Below are 24620 nucleotides of genomic sequence, written 5' to 3' on the forward strand. Positions count from 1 at the left end.
CAAACTCCTGACCTCAGATGATCCACCCGCCTCGGCCTCCCAAAGTGCTGGGATTACAGACGTGAGCCATCACGCCCATCAGATATACCATATTTTTTTATCCATCTATCAGTTGGTAGACATTTGGGTCATTTTTATTTTTTAAGGAAGATGCACAGAACAAGGTCTTGGAAACTTAAAATATGTTGTTTCGTTCAATGAAGATGATTACTTTCCAGATGGCAAGGGTCCATTAGGTGCCTAGCACAATTAATGAAGAAGAGACCCTCACAAAGACACAACATTTTGCGATTTCAGAATGTCAGGTGTAAAGTGAAGATTCCACAAGCCAGGAAGAAAAAGACAGGCTTTAGGAGAGAGCAGACTTCTCAACAGCAGCCCTAGAAGCAAATAGGTCATGGAATGGTGTCTTCCAACATGTGAGGGAATGTTATTTACGATCTGAAATTATATTTCCAGTCAAACTGTCAGATATGGAGGCTCAATAAAGACATGCAAACATTTGCAAAAATGTTCATGCAAAAATTTTCAAACACTAAGACTTTCAAGAAACTTACCTCTTTTTCAAAAGCAACTCAAAAAAGATGTACTCTATCAAAACAAGGTGGAAAACAAGAAAGATGACATGAACCCCAGGGAAAGACAAATCGTAAGAATATTCTGTCATAAGAAAAAGCCTGAAAAGATATGCATCAAAATGTTAACAGTGGTTAGCACCAGGAGGTAGAAAAGGGGATTATTTAAATTTTCTCCATGTTTTTCTATACCTTCTAATTTTTCGATAAGAATGTCATACTGTACTTACCAGTTACTATATCTTTGTCACACATGGATGCAGAGAGCCAGGGGCAGGCCAGAGATAGAGAAGAGACAAAGAAAGAATAGAGGGGGGCCGGGCGCGGTGGCTCACATCTGTAATCCCAGCACTTTGGGAGGCCGAGGCGGGTGGATCATGAGGTCAGGAGATCGAGACCATCCTGGCTAACACGGTGAAACCCCATCTCTACTAAAAATACAAAAAAATTAGCCAGGTGTGGTGGCGGGCACCTGTAGTCCCAGCTACTCAGGAGGCTGAGGCAGAAGAATGGCGTGAACCTGGGAGGCGGAGCTTGCAGTGAACAAAGATCGCGCCACTGCACTCCAGCCTGGGCGACAGAGCGAGACTCTGTCTCAAAAAAAAAAAAAAAAAAAGAAAGAATAGAGGAAAGGAAAGACGTGGAGCTCTGAGGGCCACTGTGCTGCTCTGAACACAGTTATCCTGCATTTTGGTGCCCTTGTCCTGTCGGCAGCTCCCAGGGCCACAGTCATATTTGTGAGTCTCTCTGCCCTGCTAGGTACAGAGCTTCCTTGGGACAGAGGCTGGATCTTGTTCATCTTGTATCTATTCCCAGTGCCTGGCAGAGAAAATACATGGAATTGGTGTTTGAATGAATGTAGAGAGGAAGAGAAAGGAAGGAGGAGGAAAAAAAACACCTCACCTGGCTGGGCACAGTGGCTCATGCCTGTAATCCCAGCACTTTGGGAGGCCTAGGATGGCAGATCACTTGAGCCCAGGAGTTCAAGATCAACCTGGGAAATAAGTAAGATCCCTTCTCTAAGAAACAAAACATTTTTTAAAAAATTAGCTTGGCATGGTGGCACATGCCTGTAGTCCCAGCTACTTGGGAGGCTGAGGTGGGAGGATCACTTGAGCCTGGGAGATGGGGGCCGCAATGACCCCAGATCACGCCACTGCACTCCAGCCTTGGTGACAGAGCAAGACCCTGTCTCAAGAAAACAAAAACGAAAACCCACCAAACATAGAGCATAAACTTGGTGAGACCTGAAGTAGGGATGCCATCAAGGTTGTAGCACCACTTGCTAGGGTGGTCAGTTCCACCGTCGGAGAACTTGCCTCAGCTGGGTCCAGCCACCTGTGTCCCACTCCCACTCGGCAGTTTCTTCAGCCAAGGCCTGGGGGAGCTGGGAATGTCCACAGGGGCTACGGAATGGAGAATGTCTTTTGCACACATTAAAGTTTCAGAACAACTACACTCACACCACAGTTCCCCAGCTACTGGTAGTCCCAGAGCTCTCATAAACCTCCTGGGGCCCACTTGAGAGGAACACTTTGGGTTCATGGCAGGGATGTTGTGCTGGGGGAGTGGCAAGGAAGGAAGCCCTGATTTGTAGTGTTTGCCAGTTTTCAGTATTTCCATCACAGCCAATTTCAACCTACGATGTAATGTTGTTGAGGGTGGAGTTGGGAAGAGGTGAGCCCCGTCAGCTCTCATGGACTGGTGCAAGCTGGTTCCAGCACGCACTGGTTAATGCCAGTGATGGATGTGACTACCAAGGGCCACTTCTGCATGAGCACAAAGTTGGATGACTTGGATGGTTGGATGGAATCAAAGAGCTTCTGGTCCAGGGAAGGATGCAAGTAGCCACATGTGCTCTGAGTACTACCAGGGAGAGTTTGGGAGCGAGTTTTCGATCGGGGGAGGCAAAAAGGATGAAGACAGCTGGATGGGACCTGCTATACAAAGAAAGAACTTTGTACAACTTCCTTATTGACTAAGAAAGCAGGCTTTCATTCTAATTGTTCTGGTTTGCAGATGAAAAAAAAACCAAGGCCTAACAAGCTAATGGTCACACAGCTAATAAATAGGCCACCATTGGGACAAACCCAAGCCTTCTGGTTTTTCATCCATAAGTTTTTTTTTTTTTTTTTTTGAGACGGAGTCTTGCTCTGTCACCCAGGCTGGAGTGCAGTGGCACAATCTTGGCTCACTGCAAGCTCTGCCTCCTGGTTCATGCCATTCTCCTGCCTCAGCCTCCTGAATAGCTGGGACTACAGGTGCCCGCCACCATGCCCGGCTATTTTTTTATTTTTATTTTTATTTTTTGTATTTTTAGGAGAAATGGGGTTTCACTGTGTTAGCCAGGATGGTCTCGATCTCCTGAGTTTGTGATCCACCCGCCTCGGCCTCCCAAAGTGCTGGGATTACAGGCGTGAGCCACCGCGCCCGGCCTTAAACCCATAAATCTCAAGTGAACAGCTTGAACATTCCAGTATCCAGAAGGCTCCTCATACCCCTTCTCGGGCAATTGGGTCTTCTAATTTTTAATCCAGTCCTCTTTACACCAGTCCTTACTGACTTTGGGTTGGCAGTATATCATGTACTTACAAGTATGGCTTCAAGGACAATGTTCCTCAGTGGTTAAGCACACAGACTTTGGGGCCAGACTGCCGAGATTCAAATCCCAGCTTCAGCTATGTGACCTCAGGCAGGTTACTTAATCTTAGGTTTTTGGGTTTTTTTTTGTCAGGGTCTCACACTGTCACCAAAGAGGGAGTGCACTGGCACAATTATGGCTCACTGCAGCCTCAAACTCCTAGACTGAAGTGATCCTTCCACCTCAGCCTCCTGAGTAGCTGAGACTACAGGTACATGCCACCATGCCCAGCTAAATAGTTTTTCTTTTCTTTTTTTGAGATGGGGTCTCACTCTGTTGCCCAGACTGGGCCTTACAGGGCCTACAGGGTTCAAGTGATCCTCCTGCCTCAGCCTCCCAAGTAGCTGGGACTAAAGTTGCACACCACTACACCTGGCTGAATTTTTAAATATTTTGTAGAGACAGAGTCTCACTATGTTGCCCAGGCTGGTCCTGAACTCTTGGTCTCAAGTGATCCTCCTGCCTCTGCCTCCCAGAGCACTAGGATTACAGGCATGAGCCACTGCACCCGGGCCAATCTCTGTATTTTAGATTCCCATTTATAAATGAAGATAAAGGCATCACAGGGTTGTTGTAGGCTTATATGGGTTAATACAAGTAAAGTGCTTAGAAGAGTTCCTAGTTCATACCAAGTGTTCAGTAAGGGTCAGCCTGTCATTATTTGGCAAGGGAGAAGCAGCCGTCCCAGCCCAGAAATCAGAGAGGTGTGAAGAAGTTGATCAGAGATCAAGAAGGTAATCAGCCTCAGGCTTCCTTCAGGGTTTCCCAACCTGGGTTCAACGGACCCAACTCCTAGAGGAACTTAGAACTTCTGATTTGAGAGGGGCTAGCCATCTTGTAGCTGTGTACTTGTATCTTGCAGATGAGAATCAGAAGCCCAGAGTTCAGTGTGTGCCCTTATATTAATATTAGGCTGGTGCAAAAGTAATTGCAGTTTTTTGCTGTCACTTTCAATGGCAAAAACTGCAATTACTTTTGCACCATCTAATACTAGTCACTTCCCTGCTCTGGGACTCTGCTTCTTCCATTGAAAAACAAGGAAGCAAAATGAGGTGGATACCGAGGTCTCTTCTGCAGAAGCTCTGACCTGAGGACCAACTCACCTTGCTTAGATGTGGAAGCTGCCCCTGGGACAGACACTCACGTGAAGGTAGCAGGTTGGTGGGAGAGGCAAGACCTCACTTCCCTGCCAGCGCCCTCCGTCTGTAGGGGAATGGCTTCTGAAATGGACCCAGGTGCAGGACTGCCCTGGGCTAGCTCTTTTCCCAGGAAGCAGACCCAGTTGCCTGCATTGGAATCACCTGCTTGGAAGCTTTTCGATCTGCAGGTGTCTGGGCTCCACCCTAAGGAGTGGGATGGGCATTTGCATGTTAACAAGCTCTCTGAGTGATCCTTGAGCACGCTCTGAGTTTGGGAAATATTGGATTGGAGGGCTGGGATCCAGGATGGGAGGTGCAAGCTTTCATAGCAGAAATAGCTGCCACTTATCCAGTACCTACTCCATGTGGGGCACTTTTGACATCTCTAATCTTTACAACCACCACCCTGCAAAGTAGGCATTAATACTCTAATTGTAGGGAAGAGAAAACTGAGACCCAGAGCAATTAACTTGCCAGGCATCACCCAGATAATGAGACAAGGAGCCAAAACTTTAACTCAGGTCCTTCTTTGCTCTTCTGCCTCCTTGCTGAGCTCCTAAACAGCCGCCTCTTACCTGACTCGAAACAGCGCTGGGAGGTGACCAGCTGAACTGGGAGAGGGGTGGGTTAATGTAAAGGCGGCTACAGCTGTGGTTCAGGGAGGCAAGGAGGAAGGTGAGGGGGCAGGGGTGGAGAGGAGGGGGAGAAGGGGAGAGAGGAAGGGGAAGGGTCCCATGGCCCATCTCTGTTTTTCCCTCTCCCTTTGCCTTTCAGGCATTCTTCAGGCTCACAGCCACTGTTTTGACAGGGTGTGAAGCCATCCGCAACCTTTGTCTTCTCGGCTTCCCAGCCTCCTATTGTCTCACTAATTAAAGATGTCTTGAAAAACTCCCCCTGCTGTGTGCTGCTTGGCAGAATGCCAGCATCCCACTGGGGAAAGCCACAGCAGGCATCTGGTACCCGGGCACTGGGAGACACCTGGGCCCTGGCAGAGCTGGCTGGGGAAGGGAGTTGGGCCAGGGGAGAAAGGAAGCAGCCTCAGGGCAGGGCAGGCAGGGGCTGGTGATTCTTAAGCCCTATAGTAGGAGGATGGGATTCTGGAAGGAGGGCTGGGAGTTCTCACCTATCCTCGGGTAGAGTTGCTCAGTCCCCATTCGAAAGAGTTTTCTGCACGATTCCCCAGGAGCCCCCATCACCGGCTCCTGTGTCCGACAGAACTTCCCTTGGGATGCTTTTTGTGGCAACTCACCTGAAAGCTCCCACTCCCCAAGCCTTTGCTCAGGCCGTTCCTTCTGCCAAATGCTGACAAGCAATCCGGTTTGCCTGGGGCTGGGGGATTTTGCGGGGATACAGGACCTAAATGCTGAAATTGGGAAATGGGGACAAGTTGGTCACCCCACTCTGCTTCAGCATCATCCAGGTGTCAGTCCCTTCTTCAAAGAGGCCACCCATGTTAACACAGCACCAAGTCACTCTCCTGTGACCTTGTTTAGTTCCTGAAATAGCGTTTTATTGCTGCCATAACAAATCGCCACAAACGTAGCAGCTTAAAGAAACACACATTTGCCATCTCACAGCTCTGTCGGCCAGAAGTCTGTCCGGGTTGGCTCGGCCGATTTCTCTGCTCCAGGTTTCAAAAAGGCCAAAATCAAGGTGCCAGCCAGCTGGACTCTATCTGAAGACTCTAGGAGGATCTGCTCCTGAGCTCATTCAGGTGACTGTAGGACTGAGGTCCCTGCTTCCATGCTGGCTGGCAGCTGAGAGTGGTCCTCGGCTCCTAGGCGGCGCCCTCCAGTCCTTGTGCACAGCTTCCTCAGAACCAGCAACAGGATATCAGATCATCGCACGCTTGGAATCCCTCTTCTGCCTGCCGCTGGAGAAAGCTGCCTTAATGACTCATATGACTAGATTTGTCCCACCCAGATAATCCAAGACATTCTCTAAAGTTCATAACTGTAATTACATCCGTAGGGTTCTTTCTGCCCTGGAAGGTGACAGATTCCACTGGCTCTGGGATTAGGGTATGGGAGTCTTTGGAGCCCCATCCCTCCTGCTGTCTGTCGTTCCTTCCGAGCCCCTACCACTCTCTGATGTCTACTTACACGTTTATTGTCCATCCATCCCCCCAAGTAAAATCCATGAGCGGAGGGATTGTGTTTGAGTTATTCAGCGCCGTGTCCCCAGCCCTCCTGAAGCAACACTTGGCGCACAGTGGGTTGTCGATGTTTGTTGAATGAGTGAACTTTACAGGGACTTTTGGATGCAGAGTGGAAGTGGGAACTTCCGGTAGGTCCAAGGAGGCTTCTTAGATACACCCCTCCGCAGAGCAGTTGGCGTCAGGTAGGCAAAGCGCCCCTCCTGGATGCCAGGCCCCAGCTGCTGGCATCCCCCAGCCTACCTCTCTGCCAGTGTTCTCCCCTCTTCCCACCTGAAGGATCCCTACCCTCACCTGTGACCCTCAGTCTCTCCCTGCCTGAGAATCCCAAAGGGCAGAAGCCACTGCTGAGTGTATCCCTGAGGGGTGGTGACGAGATAAAGGCAGGGCCTGCCTGGCCTGCGCTGGGTTCAAGGCAATCCACCTGGGACTTCAAACAATTAATTTCCCCAATCTGCAAAACGATCAGCTTTTGAGGGAAAACAATTAGCCCGCTGCAAATTGTAATTGTCACCTCACTCCTGATTTTAATTTGGACTAATGAGGGCTAAGTGATTCCTGCTCCCTCCCCTCCCACTGCCCCTAGGCCCTGAGCCCTCACCTGCCAGCAGGCACTTAACCCTCAGCTGCCCAGCTTGCATCAGAGGCTGAGGAAGTTTTCAGGTTGGCACAGGGCCCAGGGCCAGGCTGGGCAGGTGCTGGCAGGAAGGAGGGAGGAAAGAAGAGAGCACCTCCCACCCGGCCCACAGGGGAGTTGCCTGTTTACAAGGCTCATAGGCAATCAAAGTTTTATTGAATGGAATTGACTACTGACTCACTCCTTGTCACAGCCAGTTACCTCTGGCTGCACAGTCTCTGGGGACCCTGCTTCCAGGAGTGTCTGCCTCCTTCATGCCAGGGTGCCTTTGCCTGGCCTTGCTCTCCCCATACCCCCTACTGCCGTGGTGGGGCTAGGCCATGATTCTCTGCAGCCGGGAGAGGGCTCACGTCTATGTCTGCCAGTCATGGGGGTCAGTGTGGGAAGTGAACCTTGGATCGTTTAATCTAACTTCCGTTCCTCTAAACAAATTAAGTCCTAGAGAGGAGAAGGATCTGGTCAAGGTCACATAGGGGTCAAGGCCCTGGAGGAACTCACAGCCCTTCGTGTTTCTTCTTATTGGTTGCTTAGTTGTCTATCTTCTTACTTGGACACTGCTTTCCTCTCTTGCCTGCACAATGCCTGGCATGTTCAGAGATGCAGGAAAGAAGAAAAGAATGCATCCTGAGCAACCCTGTCCATGTTCTTCTACCACCTCCCACTCCCATTTAGCCTCGTTTCCAGTTGGGTTGGGTTGATTCATTCATGTGCACATCCATTCGTTCACATACTGCAGCTGTGTGCTGAGAACCAGGCCATGAGCTGGGGATACAGAGGTAAATAAGGCACATCCTTGCCCTCCAGAACCTCACAGTCTAGTGGTTTCTGAACCCTCAGCAGGTTGCTCTGGGGCGAGAATCAACCCTGCGTCCTGAGCAGCAGCAAGTGAGGGAGTCAACTGCAGCTCCTGGCTTCTGCCCCTGGCCCTGTGCTCATCCACCTCTTTGAGTCACCACTGCTTGAGGAGTTAAGTTTGGAATCAGAAATCCTGAGTTCTTGTCCTGGCTTTGACGCTGATTTGCTCTGTGGCCTTCCACAAATCCCTTTACCTCGTGTCCTTTCTGAAGTCAGGGTCTCGGCTCTGGTGCATCCACCTGTCTTTTGGTGACTCTGGCCTGACTTCATCCCAGCTCCACGCAGCTGCGTCTCGCTCCATGTGCCAATGGAGGCAGCTCAGCGAGTGGAAAGGCCTCTGTTCTGGTCAGGAGCCGTCTCTGTCCGGCCCTGCCACCACCACTGGGTAACCTCAGTTAGCTGTAAAGTGCAGAAGGTCACCACCTTGAGGGTTGGGGGCTGTGGTCTGAACAGCTCCACATTTCAAAACCACTAGACTGTGTGGTCCTGGAGGGCAGGGATGGGTCTTATTTATCTCTGTATCCCTAGCTCATGGCCTGGTTCTCAGCACACAGCTGCAGAGTATAAATGGATGAATGAATCAAACCAACCTAACCAAAAAGTAGGCTGGTGGGGGCGAGGCTAGAAGACAAACTGTGGTAACAAGTCCATGCAGGTGAAGGCTCCCTGGAATAAAACTCTCAGTGCCATACAAGAGGACCTCATTGTTGGCATGCAGCGGTTGCATCTTGGATACCATCCCTCAATTCAGTGGACACACAAACTGGAGGTGCTGCGGGGGAGGCAGTGGAAAGCACATGGAAGGAATTTCCTGGCTCTGGGCCTATTTTCCTGGGGTCGCTGGATTGGATCCTCTTTCAGGCTTCTTCCAACTCTTGACATGCTGGGATTCGGCATTGAGATGTACCCAGTAGTGAGGGCAGCCTTAGGAGAGGCCACAGCTTCTTCTGCACCCTGCCCAGGCCCTCTCTCACTGTCTCCTGTGGGAAGGTGCAGTTGGCTGCACCTCTCTGACATTCTCCTCTTCACATTTTCCCCACTGTTTCCACACATGCTGCCCATCCCAGCCCATCCTGTTCCAGCTGTGTGTTCTTTCCCTATGGTTTGACCTGTCTTGTTTTCAGTAGCTGTAGCTGGGCTCACCTGCCAAGTGTCCCTGAGTAAGTGGTGGAGGAGGGATTTGAACCTAAGTCTTTCTAATCCACAGTCTGTTAGAATATAGAAATGTATGTTCAATAGAAATATAATGCAAGCTGCATTAAAAAGGCAAAAAGAAACAGGTGACGTTAATAACATATTAACCCAATATAGCAAAAATATTTCAAAATGCAATCAATAACAAATTCATGAATGATATATTTCACATTCTTTTTTCATATTAAATATTTGAAAGCTGGAGTACATTTACATGTTAAGCACATCTCCATTTGGACTGGCCACATTGCAAATACCCAGTGGCCTCTTGTGGGGCTGCCACCTTGGACAGCTCTGGTCTTTGTTCTTGATATGGCTCCTTCCTGCTGAGTCATAGAGTGACTCAGCATAAAAATCAGAGCTGTCCATCTGGGCTTTGCTTCTCTTTGACTTCCTACTACTCTCAGAGACCAGCCTTTCTCCTTTGGGCTCTTTTGGAGTTGGTGCTCTCTCCCCTTCCCTCTTACCTTCTTACCTGCCCATCCTCCACCTCCCCTCCCCTCACTCCCTCTCTCCCTCTCCTTGTTGTCAGACAAGAAACCTTTAAATAGGTGAGACAGAGGTGACAAATGTTCCTCATTTACATTCAAGTTCTATCTGCTTTTTTGGCCCTGTTGAATGGCACCTCTATCAAAACGTCTCATTTGGAAATGTCAGAGTGGCTTTTGATAAGTCATCAGTCACTCTGATGGTGGCTGACAGATGTGGGTAACAGTGTGGTGGTATCTAATATACTGTGGAATGCATCTTTTGCAATTGTGTGGTATTTTATTTATTCAACGTGGCATGAAATCTTTATTGAAGGAAAGAAACTATTAACCCTGCCAGACCAGTCTCTTTAAGGCCTTCTTTTCCTCTTAACTTTCTAGCCTCTTTTTTTTTTTTTTTTTTAACCTCCTTGGTTCCTTTCCTGGAATCAGAATCTTGCAATCCCGGTCACTGCAGGCCAAGTTCTTGGGCACCCCCTTGCCTACTGCAGCAAAAGTTAAGCCAGCCACACTCGTGGAGGCTCTGCCATCCCTACGGAAAGTGGGTAAAACTTCTGGGTTGAGACAGAACCCTAGCTTGGAATCCAGTTGCTCTTTCCCTATAGCTGGGCTCATCTTGTCTTTGGTGGCTGTAGCTGGGCTCGCCTGCCAAGTGTCCCTGAGCAAGTGGTGGATGTGGGATTTGAACCTAAGTCTTTCTAATCCACGGTCTGTGTTAGAATATAGAGATCTATGTCCAATAGAAATATAATGCAAGCCCCATTAAAGAGGTAAAAAGAAACAGGTGAAATTAATAACATATTAACCCAATATATCAAAAACATTATTTCAAAATGCAATCAATAACAAATTCATGAATGAGATATTTCACATTCTTTTTTCATATTGAATCTTTGAAAGCTGGTATACATCGATATGTCCAGCACATCTCAGTTTGGACTGGCCCATGAATCTTGCCTGAGTCCTGACTCCCAGGTTCTCATGAAGGGAGAAAATCCAGCCTTGACAGTGTTTTTCCCTGGATGTAACTGCTCCCTCCTCCCCAACAGCTCCCCCACCTCTCCCAGAGTCTGCCACAGTAGCTGCTATCTCTGATGGGCTGCACTGCTCCTGGGCTGTACCAACCCTGTTTCCCCAGAATTTCAGCTCAGACAAGAGTAGTTTTTTTTTTAAGGAACGTTCACTAAAAACTAAAAGAAAAACCACACACACACACACACAGCCTACCCCAAGAAAGCATGGAAACAAATCCCGAGTTTTTTCAGGTCATATATTTCTGATCTAAAATACAGTCAGGTCCCTAATGAGACGGGCTGGTTCAGATCAGGCCGCCTGGTCCCCACCCCTTCCCCTAATTCACCTGTGTCTGGAGTCCCCCTTCCCCGTCTTTTCTCACCTTGGAGGTCTTCCTTCCCTGCCACCACTTTTTCCTCCGGTCCTCCTCCCATTCTTTTGGGGTTGAGACTTTGGCCAGGTATTGCAAGTAGCCAAGCATGGTGGGATGACGGGTCTCTAAAGGCCCTGGGTTGTTACTGAGAGAAATCACTGTGCTAACTTAGTGATATGGTTTGGCTCCCTCCCCCCACCCAAATCTCACCTTGAATTGTAATTCCTATAATCCCCACATGTCAAGGGTGGGACCAGGTGGAGGTAATTGAATCATGGGCGTGGCTTCCCCCATGCCCGTTCTCATGATAATAAGTCTCATGAGATCTGATGGTTTTATAAGCACCTGTCATTTCCCCCTGCTTGCACTCACTCTGTCCTGCTGCCCTGTGAAGAAGGTTCCTGCTTTTCCTTTTCCTTCTGCCATGATTGTAAGTTTCCTGAGGCCTCCCCAGCCATGCAGAACTGTGAGTCAATTAAACCTCTTTCCTGTATAAATTACCCAGTCTTGGGTATTTCTTCATAGCAGTGTGAAAATGGACTAATACACAGACATTCTGAAGTTTCCTCATCAGTACATGGAGATGGTAGCACCTGCCTCAGGGAGTTGCCATGATGATTCCACATGCAATCACACATGTGAGAAAGTGCCTTGTCAACCTAAACCCTACTGTGAAATCATTCTTTTACCCATGTCCAGACACGATGGAGGAAAGGCTGCCCAGTGCCACCTTAGCGACTGACCCAGCCCATTCTCCACCCATTCTTTAAAGAAAGATGGCAACACACACACACGTTTTAGCATCAGCCTTTACCTGTTCCTGTTTCCTTGGGGTGCTGTTTGTGATTTCTGCAGAAGGCAGCATCTTATAAAGAAAAGAACTGTTACTCTAGGGCCAGACCAACCTGGCTCCAATTTTAGCTCAATGCAACTTCTTGTATGCCTCTGGATAAATAAGCCACCTCGGTTTCCCCATCTGTATAATGATTTAAGAGTATCAGTCACACAAGAGTTGGACCTATGACACTGTCAATGCTCATGACTATGAATTCCCTTCTTCATCCCCACCCCATCCTCACCCTCTCCCTCTCTGTGCAGGTGTAAGATGGAGAAAGTACCTGGATGGTTGGCAAAAGCCTTCTGCCCTGCCCTGTGGCTTGGAGTAGATAGGTGTGGAATCCAGATGGGATGAGCGTATCAGTCCTCTAACCATCAACCTCCCACACACCTAGTCTACACACAGGCCTGCTCCAGCAGGACCCAAGCTAGCCACCCTTGGGGAGGGACTGCCACCTTTACAGGAAACTTCTATTAAGGAGATTCCACTGCCAGCCCTGGGAACCATGTTGTTTGTTCTTTTACCCCAAGCCGCATTTATTGAGCACTGACCATGTGCAGACCCTATGCCAGGTGAGGGGATGCTAGGGATGAAGAAGGCCCAGCCAGCCCCTGCTCTTGAGAAGCTCAGTCTGGGGAGGCAGATGGACTCACCATGGCTCATGGTAAACTAGGGTAGGTGTTGCGGGAGCAAGAGGAGAGAAGAAAGGTGTCACAAAGGGGATGACAATTGAGTTGACACTTGGAGGATAATTATGAGCTCCCTAAGCAGAGAATGGAAGGACATTCCAGAACAACAGGTTTAAAGACCTGAAATCACAAAAGAACAGCCAGCTCCTGTCCAAGGCAGGGGAAAAAGAAGAGGAGGAGAGGATCTGAAGAGGTGGGCAGGGATGGGGCTGTGGAGGGAGCTGCCAGGCCAGCCAAGGGCTCTACCCTTTGAGAAAGGAGTGAAAGTGACCTCCCCCATCACCAGGAGAGAGAGGGAGGGAGGCTGCATGGTACAGATGGAAAGTCCAGATGGCAACTGTGGAATCTCAGGGAAGAGCACTGTGAGGACGGCTTCATGGAGAAGGGGCCGGATGTGAGGATTTGGTAGAATGTGGTCAACAGTGTAGGGGGAATGTGGCTTCTGACCACCATTCCCATTTTACTAAACAGCTGTTCCCCCGGGACTCCCTTTTCTCTGATATTGCAGTGGTGCAGCAGATGGGTAGGGGCATGCATGTCCCCGCCCATGCCTGCTGGGAAAGGGAACCCATTTACTGAGTGCCTATTGCATGCTAGATACTATGTCAGATTCTCTGCAAGCATTATCACATTTAATCCTCACAATAACTCTGTGATATAATACTCTCATATTACAATATAGAAGCTGACACTCAGAGAGGTTCAGTAATTTGTTCAAGGTCACACTGGTGGGAAGAGGCCAGGGCAGGATTTGAACTCAGGTCTTTCACATCCTAAAGGCTTTGTTCTTTCCACTTTGTGGTGCAGAGCATTTGGTTCCCAGCTTCCTGAGCCTGATCTTCCTCTAGCCCCAGGGTTTCTGGAGGAATTTATATGACATTGTTGCTGCCTTCATCATTAGAAGGCTGTCACCAGGGTGACAGGGAACAGTAGATATGGAGCTGTCACAATGGGAAAAATGAGGCAATGAGGAAGGCACTCCATCACCGCCTCTGGATTAGAGGCGGCCACGGCTCTGCCTGGCACACACACCCTGTCATGATTCTGCCTCAGCTGCACCCCAACCTCATCCTTGCCCCCTCTTCAAATGGGTGGAATCCAGGCCTCAAAATGCACCCCTGAATTCCAAAATATGGAGTCATCTTTGTGGAAAGGGGCCAACCCACCATCTTCAGAACCAAGCAAGGACTAGAACAGCACTTAACATGTTGGGAGGCCACAGACCCCTCTCAGAAGCTGATATAAGCTATGGACCTTCTCGCCGGAAAAATGCACCTGTGCTCACACATTCACACACAAACATGTTTGCATGCAGTTTCAGATAATTCCCAGACTCTCTGCAGTCCAACTGAGGACTTCAGATTAAGAAGGCTTTCTCTCTGGAGATGCTGGGGGGAATACATTTACAAAATACATCGTTTCTGATGATGTCTCCTTTTCTGACCCCTTCTCTGTTCCTAAGCTCCTGGAGAAAACAAAGGAAATATAACTCAGATGAAGTAATTGTTTTAGAAGAGTGTGTTGGCAACGCCCTGTGTGGGGAGGTTGAAGCACTGGCCATAATGAGAACTTTGGGTTGTCTGTCTGTTTAAATGGCTCAGGGTTCTTCATGTCCATCATGGTGTGGGTGGGCTGTCCGACAGTCAGGATTTGGCTCCATGTCTGAAAATCAGTCTATCAGTCTCTGAGCCCCTCAGGATGCTGGCTTGTGAAACACTTAGGTGCTCCACCTTCCAGGGGATGGGCTGGAAAATGCTTTGTAGAAGAGCCCGTTGCTGCAAGACCCCTAAGGTCCTCCTCCCTCTCACCCTCAACTACCTCTGCAGGTTCCTGTTCCTCCCTGGCAGGAAGCACGTGTGCTCTTAATAGAGCTGCCTAATCACTTGTTTAAACTAGACATTGTGGGGGTAATGACTCCTGGCTGGGACCAGAGAAAGCCATCAGCTATCCCCTGTAGGGACGAGTCCTGCTGGACATGGTCCCTGCTGGCTGCAGAGGCTGGGGCAGTCCTTCCTGAGGCAGAGCCAGCTGTGTGGTGGGGCATAGAGGGTGGATTGGGGACCGTTTGAAAGTTTGGCAAAGAAAGCTGGCAGCTCTTTCCCTCCCTTGCCTACCCTGCTACTCCTGGTCACAGGATGGACCCAAATGTGAGGGCTGATGGGAGTGCAGAGCCGGGAGACAGGGTGCCTGGGGTCGTTTCACCCCTCTGCTAGTGGCACTCAAAGGATAGCTCCTGGCACAGGTCAGTCCCACGTACACCTGCACCTGTCTTCCAGCTGGAGAAGACAGAAAATCTGGCAATACCTAAGGCTTCCCAGTCCCAGGGGTGTGACTATAAAGCCAGTAGATTCGCTGCCCAAAGTTTTGAGGTCTGGGGAGAGAGGTGCTAGAGAAATATAAGTTACAGCCATGTTAATTATTATTATTTTTATCATTATTACAGGAGAGAATGTTCCCCCTGTTAATTCCCTGGGAAAATGGCTGTGAAAATGAGCTGGCACTATCCGGGCCTTGTGCCCAGGAGAGCAAGAGCACTGGCTAATACAGCCTCCAAATCTGCTCCCCTCCAAGCTGCTTTACCTGGTCTGCCACTGCACCCCTCTGCCTGCACCCCTCTCCCCTAATACACATGTGCACTCATGCGCACAGATACACAACACACACACACTTACACACCTACACACCTGCAGCCCTGGCTGCCGATGGGAGGGTGCATAGCTCTTGCAGCATTAGAGAGTGGATTTGGCCCTTGTTCCTACCTCACTGGGAGAAAACTGACTGAGCTATAGTAGAACCATGTGAAGGGGTCGGGGAAGACCCGTGCTTTAGTTGTGTTGGAGTTTTCTGCTTACAAACACTTTCACATGCATCCTGTAGGCTCCCTCACAGCCAGGTAGTTGGTGTGGTGGTGAAAAGTGAGAGCTTCAGCATCACACAGCACTGGACTTACATTGTGGCTTCTGTTAATACATGTACTAGCTGTGTGACCTTGGGTCAGTTGCTTAACTTCTCTGAGCCTCCATTTCACCATCAGTAAATGTAATATTACTCTCGTAGGGTTGTTGTGTGGATTAAAATTTTTTTAAAGCTTTGTGAAAGGCCCGACACACAGTTAGCATTTGATAAATGGTGCCTATTAAAATTCAAGGCAGATATTTTTATCCCCATTTTATAGATGAAAAGAAACTGGAGTCAGTGAGATTGTCCTATAGCTGGTGTCAACCTAAATAATGAACAGAGAGGCTCTGCAAAAGAAGAAGATATTTATTTGGGAATAGAGCATTGCACTGGGAATCCGCATGCCATAGTAAACTACATGTGTGTATTCAGGAAGGTAAAATAAGACAAAGATTTTTAAAAGAAAAGATGAGGAGGATTACATAATTGTTTTGAAATAATTATCCTTGGCTACAAAGATCAATAACAAGGGTGACACCAGTCTGAGGTTGGATAGCTAGCTGTGGACAGATGTCCTTGCAGAAATATTTTTTGTGTAAGGTTTCAATGGTCTTTGTGCAATATTATGGCTTTTGCAATCTTTTTGATAGTTTTTGTTATCAGGCATCCAAGCATGAGAACTCTCTTCATGGCCTTCCCTGGGTCTATTTGTCATGGTGGTTTTTTTTTTTTTTTCTTTTTCTTTTTTAACCCTGGTAAGTGCTAGAGCTGTTATTAGAACTCCTGGATTTAGATTCAGATTAACTGTCTTAATGCCAAACCCTCAAATGCCGCTGTTTTCCTGGGAGACTTGGACGGTAATGGTGTGGAACTGTGTGGTCTTGAGTTAGCCTTTTGGCTTCCCCTGCAGCCAGCTCTGTCCTCCCTAGCCTGCTCCACACATCCATCCATCTGGAGGCTTCTGAAGGTGTCACCTCATGGCTGCTCAGTCTCTGCCAGGTGGGGCAAGGGAGTGGAGATGGGTAGAGGAGACCCCAGAACCCCGTGGAAACTTCAGGGCCTCATGGGGTCAGAAAAGATGGTGATGGATGGAAAGCAAGCATGGGGAATGGGTAGAGAAGAGACAGAAGAGTCAAGAAAAGAGGTGGAGAAGGGAGAGAGGAGCCAGGCCTCACAGTCTCCTCAGAAGGAACTGCATAGCCTGTTCCATAGACTCCACTTGCTACAGCCCCTGAACGCTCTTCCAGGAGGAGAAGTCCCACTTTCAGAAACCTGTTTCTTCTATCTGATAATAATGCATCCTTATGTTTGGTGGCCACTATGGTCTGAATGTTTGTGTCTCCCCAAAGTTTCTATGTTGAATCTTAACCCCTCAGTGTGATGGTGTTACAAGGCAGGGCCTTCAGGAGGTAAGCTCATGAGAGTGGAGCCCACCTGAGCGGGATTAGTGTCCTTATAAAAGAGACCCCAGAGAGCTCCCTCTCCCTTCTTGTCATGTGAGGACACAATGAGAAGATGGCCCTCCATCCATCAGCCAGGAAGCAGGCCTTCACCAGACACCAAATATGCCAGCTCCTTGATCTGGGACTTCCCAGTCTCCAGAACAGTGAACAATAAATTTTTGTTGTTTATAAACTACCTGGTTTATAATATTTTGTTATAGCCGCCCAAATAGACTAAGACCATGGCACATCCAGCTATGTAATTCACTTTTCAAATATGATGTGATTGTGAATTTATGGTATATGAATTATATTTCAAAGCTGTTGTTTATATATAATTATATAATATATACACATATGTATGTATGTGTGTAAAATCGTAATATGATTTGTTAAGAGCATGGATTCTTGCTTCTTATTAACTGTATGATCTTGGGCAGGAGGAGGCTTAACTTCTTTTAACCTCAGTTTTCTCATCGGCACAATGGGGATAATAATATAATAGAGTTTTATGAGGATTAAAAGAGATAGTGAATGGTAAGGGCCTGGCAGAGAGTAAGCCCTTAATGAAATTAGCTAATTTTATGGCATCTATTTTAGCTATACAAGGCATATGTCGTTACCTAAATTGTATTTATTTATTTATTTACTTGCTTACTTTAGAGACAGTGCCATCTGTCACCCAAGCCTGGAGTGCAATGGTGCATTCTTAGCTCACTGCAGCCTCACCTCCTGGGCTCAAGCAATCTTCCTGCCTTAGCCTCTCAAGTAGCCAGGACTACAGGTGTGCACCACCACAACAGGCTAATTAAAAAAAAAAAAGTTGTTATAGAGATGGGGTCTCACTATGTTGCCCAGGCTGGTCTTGAACTCCTGGCCTCAAGAGATCCTACCAACTCGGCCTCCCAAAGTGCTGGGATTACAGGAATGAGCCACCATGCCCGGCCACTACTCCCATTTTAGAATTGAGGAAACTGAGCCCAGGAGGATGTTCCTCTGTACATGTCTGGAGGGCAGCACTTTGTCTTATTCATCTCTGTGATCCTGTGCACAGGATTGGGCTCAATGAATCTTTGTAGAGTAAAAGACGTGTCACCCCTTGCTCAGTGGAGACCTGGCACTGGAATGCACAGCTCTGGGCTCCTAAGCCTGGGTTCTCTCCATCAAGCCAGGCTGACCAGCTAAGGAGGTTGAGCGGGCCCTTATGGCCAGGAGCCTCCTGGAGGCCTGTGGCCCTCTCCAGAGCTACCCAGGGGGCCGTGCCACCACTTGCAAACAGGGGAAGGACTTCCAAAGGTGGGAGCTGAGGCTGCCCTGCCAGGGGATGGCCATCTCAGGGCAGGGTCATTCAGCAGGCTTACGGAGCCCAACAACCCTTCCCCAGCCTGAGAGCAGGAGCCTGGGGGTGGCGTCCCACTAGCCAGGCAGATAGACAGCTTCTTCGGTCTGGGATTTCACTGAGAGCCCTAAAGCGCTGAAGCCCTGCTTCACTTAGCACAGATTAGGCATCATGGGGCCCTAAAGATCTCCACATGACCTCTTGGCAAGTCTAGGATTGCTTCCTCGCTATGTACTACTTAGAAGACCTTGGGCAAGTTACTTCACCTTTGTAGGCCTCAGTTTCCTTGCCTGTAAAATAGGGGTGCCAGTAGTTCTGCCTCCAACGGTGTGGGGGAATTCAATGAAATGGTGCACAAAAGTGCAGAGCTGAGTCCTGTTGTGAACACTAAAGCAGGTCAGAGGCCTGGCGCCAGATCACCACAACAGCGCTCGGGCTCTGCGAACAGTAATGCGTGAGATGAGCGCTGGTGATTATATTCCCCAGGCCTCTGCCTGCAGGCGTCATGCCAAGGCCTGATGCTCGGGGTAGGGGAGGCGGGGAGGAGAGCAGGCAATCACTGTTGGGGTTCCCCTACACTCAGTGAATGCTTTCACAAAGCAGGAGGGAGACCAGAAGAAAAGCAAGGAAAGGAAAAGAAAACCCTAGCACATTCTCCTCTGTCCTCCCCCAGCTCCGCAGCTCCTGGGGGAACTGAGCTGCATAATACAATGGTATTTAATAAAATGCCTTTAACTCACAAAGTTTGTCTGCTGCCAGCTCCTTAATTAAATTGCCTAATGCTGCTTTGCGATGGCAGCACAAACTCCTGTGTTTAAAGAGCACGGTGTTGCCATGGCACTCCCCCACAGGGTGAGCGGGGTGTGGAGGAGCATACAGATGAGGCCTGGGGGTCGGGGCCTTCCCGCAGAGTCCTCTCTACCACCCTCTCAGTGACTGCCCCCAGACACACACACACACACACACACACACACACACACACACACACACGTGTCACATGCTGCAGTAGGCAGACTCTGGTCTGGGAAAGGATTTAATCCTTGCTAAGAATGCTGAGCTGTTTTAGAACTGGGAGACTCAGGAGCATCTGCACAGAGCAGAGCTGGTCAGCTGGTCTGGCTGTGGACAGTGGGCGTCAGGCACAGCCCTTGGCACTCCGGGCAGCCCTGTGGGGCCTGGGGCAGCCAAGCGTCTCCCCAAGCCGCTCCCTCTGGCTGCCAGCAGCCACTACCCTCTCCCCAGTACACTGTACAATTACTCTCATCTATATGTGCCCTGGCTTGAGAAGGGCGGGGAAGCATTGGGCTAGATCTGACTGCTTTGATGAGAAAGTAGGAATGTTCTTTCACATGTGGACGGTAGAGGAAAGAGAAGCTCATTTGCTTTATGGATTTTTCCTTCAGAAGTAATAGTTCTCAGTCCTGGCTTCACATTCAAACCATTTGGGGATTTTCCCCCCAATACTTTATTATGAAAAATTCCAACATACAGCAAAGTCAAGGGAATTTTACAGTGAGCAATCATCTACGCGCCACCTAGACTCTACCATTAACCTTTTTATTAGACTTGCCTTATCACATCTCTCTCCATCTATCCATTCCTCTATCAATCCATCTTAATTTTGGTGCATTTCAAAGTAAATTACAGACATCAGTACACTTTTCCCTAAATATTTCAGTATCAACAACTATGGGGTTCAATTTTTGCTTACAATGTTTCTTTTTAAATATAAAATTTACAAAGAAATCCTGGGAAGTTTTTTTTTTAACAACATGTGTGGATCCTATACCTCAGAGATTGATTTAATTGGTCTAGAGTGGGAAGTAGGCATCAACATATTTTATTTTATTTATTCTAAAAGACAGAGTCACTCTCTGTCTCCCAGGCTGGAGTGCAGTCGTGCGATCATGGCTTACTGCAGCCTTGACCTCCTGGGCTCAAGGAATCCTCCTATATCAGCCTCCTGAATAGCTAGGACTACAGGCATGCACCTTGTAGCCCACTGCCCACAGAAAGACCAGTTGACCAGCTCTGCTCTGTGCAGATGCCCCTAAGTCTTTCAGATCACTATGTTGCCCAGGCTGGTCTCAAACTCCTGGGCTCAAGCAATCCTCTTGCTTTGGCCTTCCAATGTGTTAGGATTACAGGTATGAGCCTGGCCAGCATTCGTATATTTTAACAGAAGCTGCGTCTGTTTCAGGTTCTGTACACATCACAGCAATGAGGCCATATGCGTGTTCTGATGGTGATCAGGGTAGCTATGATGACCAGGACTGTGACAGTGGCTGGAGGAGAATGATGATGCTCGTGGAAGGTGTTAAGTGAGTGTGGTCATGGCAGCGAGCAGGGGATTCATACGGCAAAGATGGGGCTGGTGACATTAACAGAGATGGCCGGCTGCAGGTGGGCGGACCGTAGTGATGGTGGAGGTAAATCTCACGATGGCGTTGTGATAATGAGATGGTCATCCTGGTGACGCTGCTGCCGTTGCCTGTCCCTGTGAGGGCGATGTGCCAACAGATGCTCATTCTGTGCAGTGATACTTGTCTGGGAAGAATGTTGGTTGTCATATGGCAGGAAGGTTGGTCCTTCCATTTGGAATTCTCACTGCTGCAAGGTACAGCTCCTTCCAAAATTCTGAGACCACCTGAGAACATTCTACCCTTGCAGCTAAGGAAGAGGCTCAGCACAGCAGCAGCAGCTCCTTGCTCAGCTGCCCTTTTCCACTGCACTTTAAGACAGAGCTCTGGTGTTAAGTACGAGTGGGTCATCAGGAACATTTATTTAAGATGAACAGTTCTGGGAGCCAGCCGGACTTGGGATGCCAGCCATCTCGTGATCGATAGAGATTATATTTGCTGCCTGCATGGTTTCCTGTTCCCTTCATGCCTGGTACACTCAAGAGAGGACTGGACAACTGCTGTGGTTCTCTCTCCCTTAATCCCTGCAGCAAGGAACAGAGGTGAGCAAGGCTCCAGAGTAGTCCTGACCTCTCTCCACGAGCTGGGATGACACCCTCTCTGAATTGCAGTGGGCTGCGGAGAGAGGTTTAAGGATGAGAACAAGGTTGGGGCTGCCAAGACACATTACATTTAAAATATTTATATATTAATATTTACTTATATGTAAATATATATAAGCCCAGAGAATAATGCTGGAAAATACCTTTAAAATAATATTGTTCAACGCTTTTATTTTACAGATGAGAAAACTAGGGTTCGGCAGTCAGCAAATAAGATCATTGTTGAGAACAACAAAAACACCTTTTATGCATATATCGCTAACAAAACAGAGTGAACTCATACCTGTGATCTGATCGGATCTTTAGAATGGTTCTGTGAGTAGGCAGGAAACTTCCTGCCCACCTGACCAATGGCTCCTGAATCCCTTCCCAGATTTTTCTCACTATGCAGTGAGCCTAGGTCACATCTGTATAGTACTTCTCAGTTCACCATGCGTATTTCACACTCATAGTTTCATTTTAGCTGTACATCTCTGTAAAAAAGAGATGGTACTAGTCTTATTCCCATTTTTCAGTAGAGAAAACTGAGGCTCATAGAGATAAAGCATCTTGCCCAAACTTGCACAATTAGAAAGCAGCAGAGTGGGAACTAGAACTCAGGGTGCCTATGTTACTGGGATGGCTTAAAACAACATAAATGTATTGTCTTGCAGATTTGGAGGCTGGAAGTTCAAAGTCAGGGTGTCAGCAGGACCATCCTTGCTCTGAAACCTGTAGAGGAGGATTCTTTCTTGCCTCCTCCTGCTTTCTGGTAGTGGCCATCAATTGGTGGTGTTCCTTGGCTCACAGCTGCAGCACTTCCATCTGTCTCCATGGCACATGGCACCTTCCTGTGTGCCTCTGTCTTCACACAGCTTTTTTTTTTTTCTTATAAGGATACCAGTCATATTGAATTAGGGCCTTCCATAATAGCCTCATCATCAGGTGATTACATCTTCAGACACTATTTCCAAATAAGGTCATCTTTACAGGTACTGGGGGTTAGGACTTCAATATATCTTTCTGAGGAACACACTTCAACCCATCACAGTCCCTGACTTCCAAGCCAAGGGCCTTTTACAACATGCTGTTTGCACAGTGGGCTCCATCCCATTCGTTCTCTCCTCCACGTCTTCTATTCCCAAGGACCAGGTGCTTCCCTCCCCTGCAATTCAGGATGTAGGGCTGGCTGAGAGCACTTTTCATTTTCTGCTCTTCCCAAATTATTACAAGCTACTAAAGTAAAATCATGAAATATTGGTGGGCTTTTTGTCTTTTTTATTCCCAGACAGTAAAAATCATTAAGGCTTGCTCTTAATTAGTTTAATTTCAAAGCTTCTAAATATTGATTTAACCTACACTCTTTTGTACTTGCCGCAGTCATTGAATTATGCCTGTTATTGATCACAGATGGAAGCATTTCCTTCCACAGGCTTGGAGGCCCTGGGAGCCGCTGCTCCCACAGCGGGTGCACTGGGCTCAGAAGGCATGGATGGGTGTGGAGGAGAGGAAGCCTCTGCCAGATTGGAAAGGGCCTTCTCTTGAAGAAGGGCTGCTGAGCTTAGGCCAGGGGCCAGTTTCTTTCTCTTGGCTTGGCCCAGGCCCAGCGGAGCTTGAATAAGTCAACTGGAAATCTCCTCATTCTATTCCAGGCTTAAGGAAGTGGAAGGAGAGCTGGGCAGCGGGGGCTGGAGGAGGGTGATGTGGGGTTGGGGTTTAGAGCACAGGTGTTAGGGCCAGCCAGAAGCAAGTTTGAGTCCTGGCTTTACCAACTGAATATTCCGGGCTGGGTACCTTCCCTCTCACATCTGAGAAGTGGGGCTGGTAATTTCCACATCACAGTGTTACTGTGAGTGTTCAACACAATCCCTCTGGTGAGGCACCTAGCCCAAGGCCTGGCTACTAACCAGTGCTCAGTCAATGACTACCATTAGCATCATTGCCCTCTCACTGGAAAAATAAAGACTGGACTTGGAAGCATACTGTATCTTCTAGCCTCAGCCTCGTTACTTGTTTAGGTGTGAACTTGGACAAGTCACTTATCTTCTTTCCACTAAAATGAGGATAATGGCCCCTTTGACTTCAGAGGGCTACCGTGAGAATCACATACATTGTAGTCCATTTGTGCTGCTCTAACAGAATACCACAGAATGGGTAATTCATAAAGAACAGAAATTTACTTCTTACAGTTCTGGAGGCTGGGAAGTCCAAGACAAAGTGCCAGCATCTGGTGAGGGCTACTCTCTGCTTTCAAGATGGTGCCTCAAATGCTGCGTCCTCATATGGCAGAAGGTACAGACAAAAAAAAAATTCTCTCTGTCAAGCCTTTTTACAATAGTAATTTATTTCTTCATGACCTAAACACATCCCAAAAGGCCCCACCTCCCAACACTGTTGCACTGGGGAATAAGTTTCCAGTACATGGATTTTGTGGGATATATTCAGACCATAGCAACATAGGATTGTGAATACAGAAGAATTTTTTTTTTTTGAGACAGAGTCTCACTCTGTCACCCACGTTGGAATGCAGTGGCACGATCTCAGGTCACTGCAACCTCCACCCCCCGGGTTCAAGTGATTCTCTTGCCTTAGCCTCCTGAGAAGCTGGGATTACAGGTGCATGCCACCAGGCCCACTAATTTTTGTATTTTTAGTAGAGTCGGGGTTTCACCTTGTTGCCAGGCTGGTCTCAAACTCCTAACCTCAAGTGATCTGCCCACCTTGGCCTCCCAAAGTGCTGGGATTATAGGTATGAGCCACCACACCCGGCCAATATGGAATAATTTTCATTGCAAGGTGCATTTGATCTGAACGACCTATTATTATTGATGGCTGTTGTAGCTATTGCCTTTTGTTTGTTTGGGTTTGAGTTTGCTTTTATTGTTAGAGACAGGGTCTTGCTCTGTTGCCCAGGCTGTAGTACAGTTGTGTAGTCATAGCTGACTGCAACCTTGAACTCCTGGGCTCAAGCGATCTTCTCACCCCAGCCTCCCCGGTAGCTAGAACTACAGGTATGAGCCACCACACCCACATAGGTGTTTTTGTGTGTGTGTGTGTGTGTGTGTGTGTGTGTGTGTGTTGTTTTTTTGGAAGAGGCAGGGTTTCACTGTGTTGGCCAGGCTGGTCTCAAACTCCTGGACTCAAATGAGCCTCCCTTGGCCTCCCAAAGCACCGAGATCACAGTCGTGAGTCCCTGCGCCCAGCTGGTTACTGCCTTATATGCCTCCTTTGGTTGGCCTCTGCCTGGCTATTGTGTCCAGACCATTCTGCCTCTGGCGTGCTGCTCCACCGTCTTCATCACGTCACCCACACTCTCAGGCCCCAAGGGGAGCCACTCACTGC

The 24620-nt window shown here is 48.3% G+C and overlaps 1 protein-coding gene across 4 annotated transcripts in view; it reads left to right on the forward strand.

The window, feature by feature from the left end:
* Positions 1–24620, forward strand: part of LRRN2 (leucine rich repeat neuronal 2) — a 96302-nt gene that overhangs the window by 57057 nt on the left and 14625 nt on the right. Inside the window, exon 1 of one of the 4 annotated variants that reach the window (XM_011990436.1) lies at positions 23468–23570. The exons of the other annotated variants lie outside the window; for them this stretch is intronic. The gene's annotated coding sequence lies outside the window, so the exon portion shown is untranslated. Of the gene's footprint in view, positions 1–23467; positions 23571–24620 lie in introns of those variants that run through there. 4 annotated transcript variants of the gene reach the window in all.

This window comes from Mandrillus leucophaeus, unplaced genomic scaffold (assembly GCF_000951045.1).
Source record: "Mandrillus leucophaeus isolate KB7577 unplaced genomic scaffold, Mleu.le_1.0 Scaffold38, whole genome shotgun sequence".
Taxonomy (NCBI): domain Eukaryota; kingdom Metazoa; phylum Chordata; class Mammalia; order Primates; family Cercopithecidae; genus Mandrillus; species Mandrillus leucophaeus.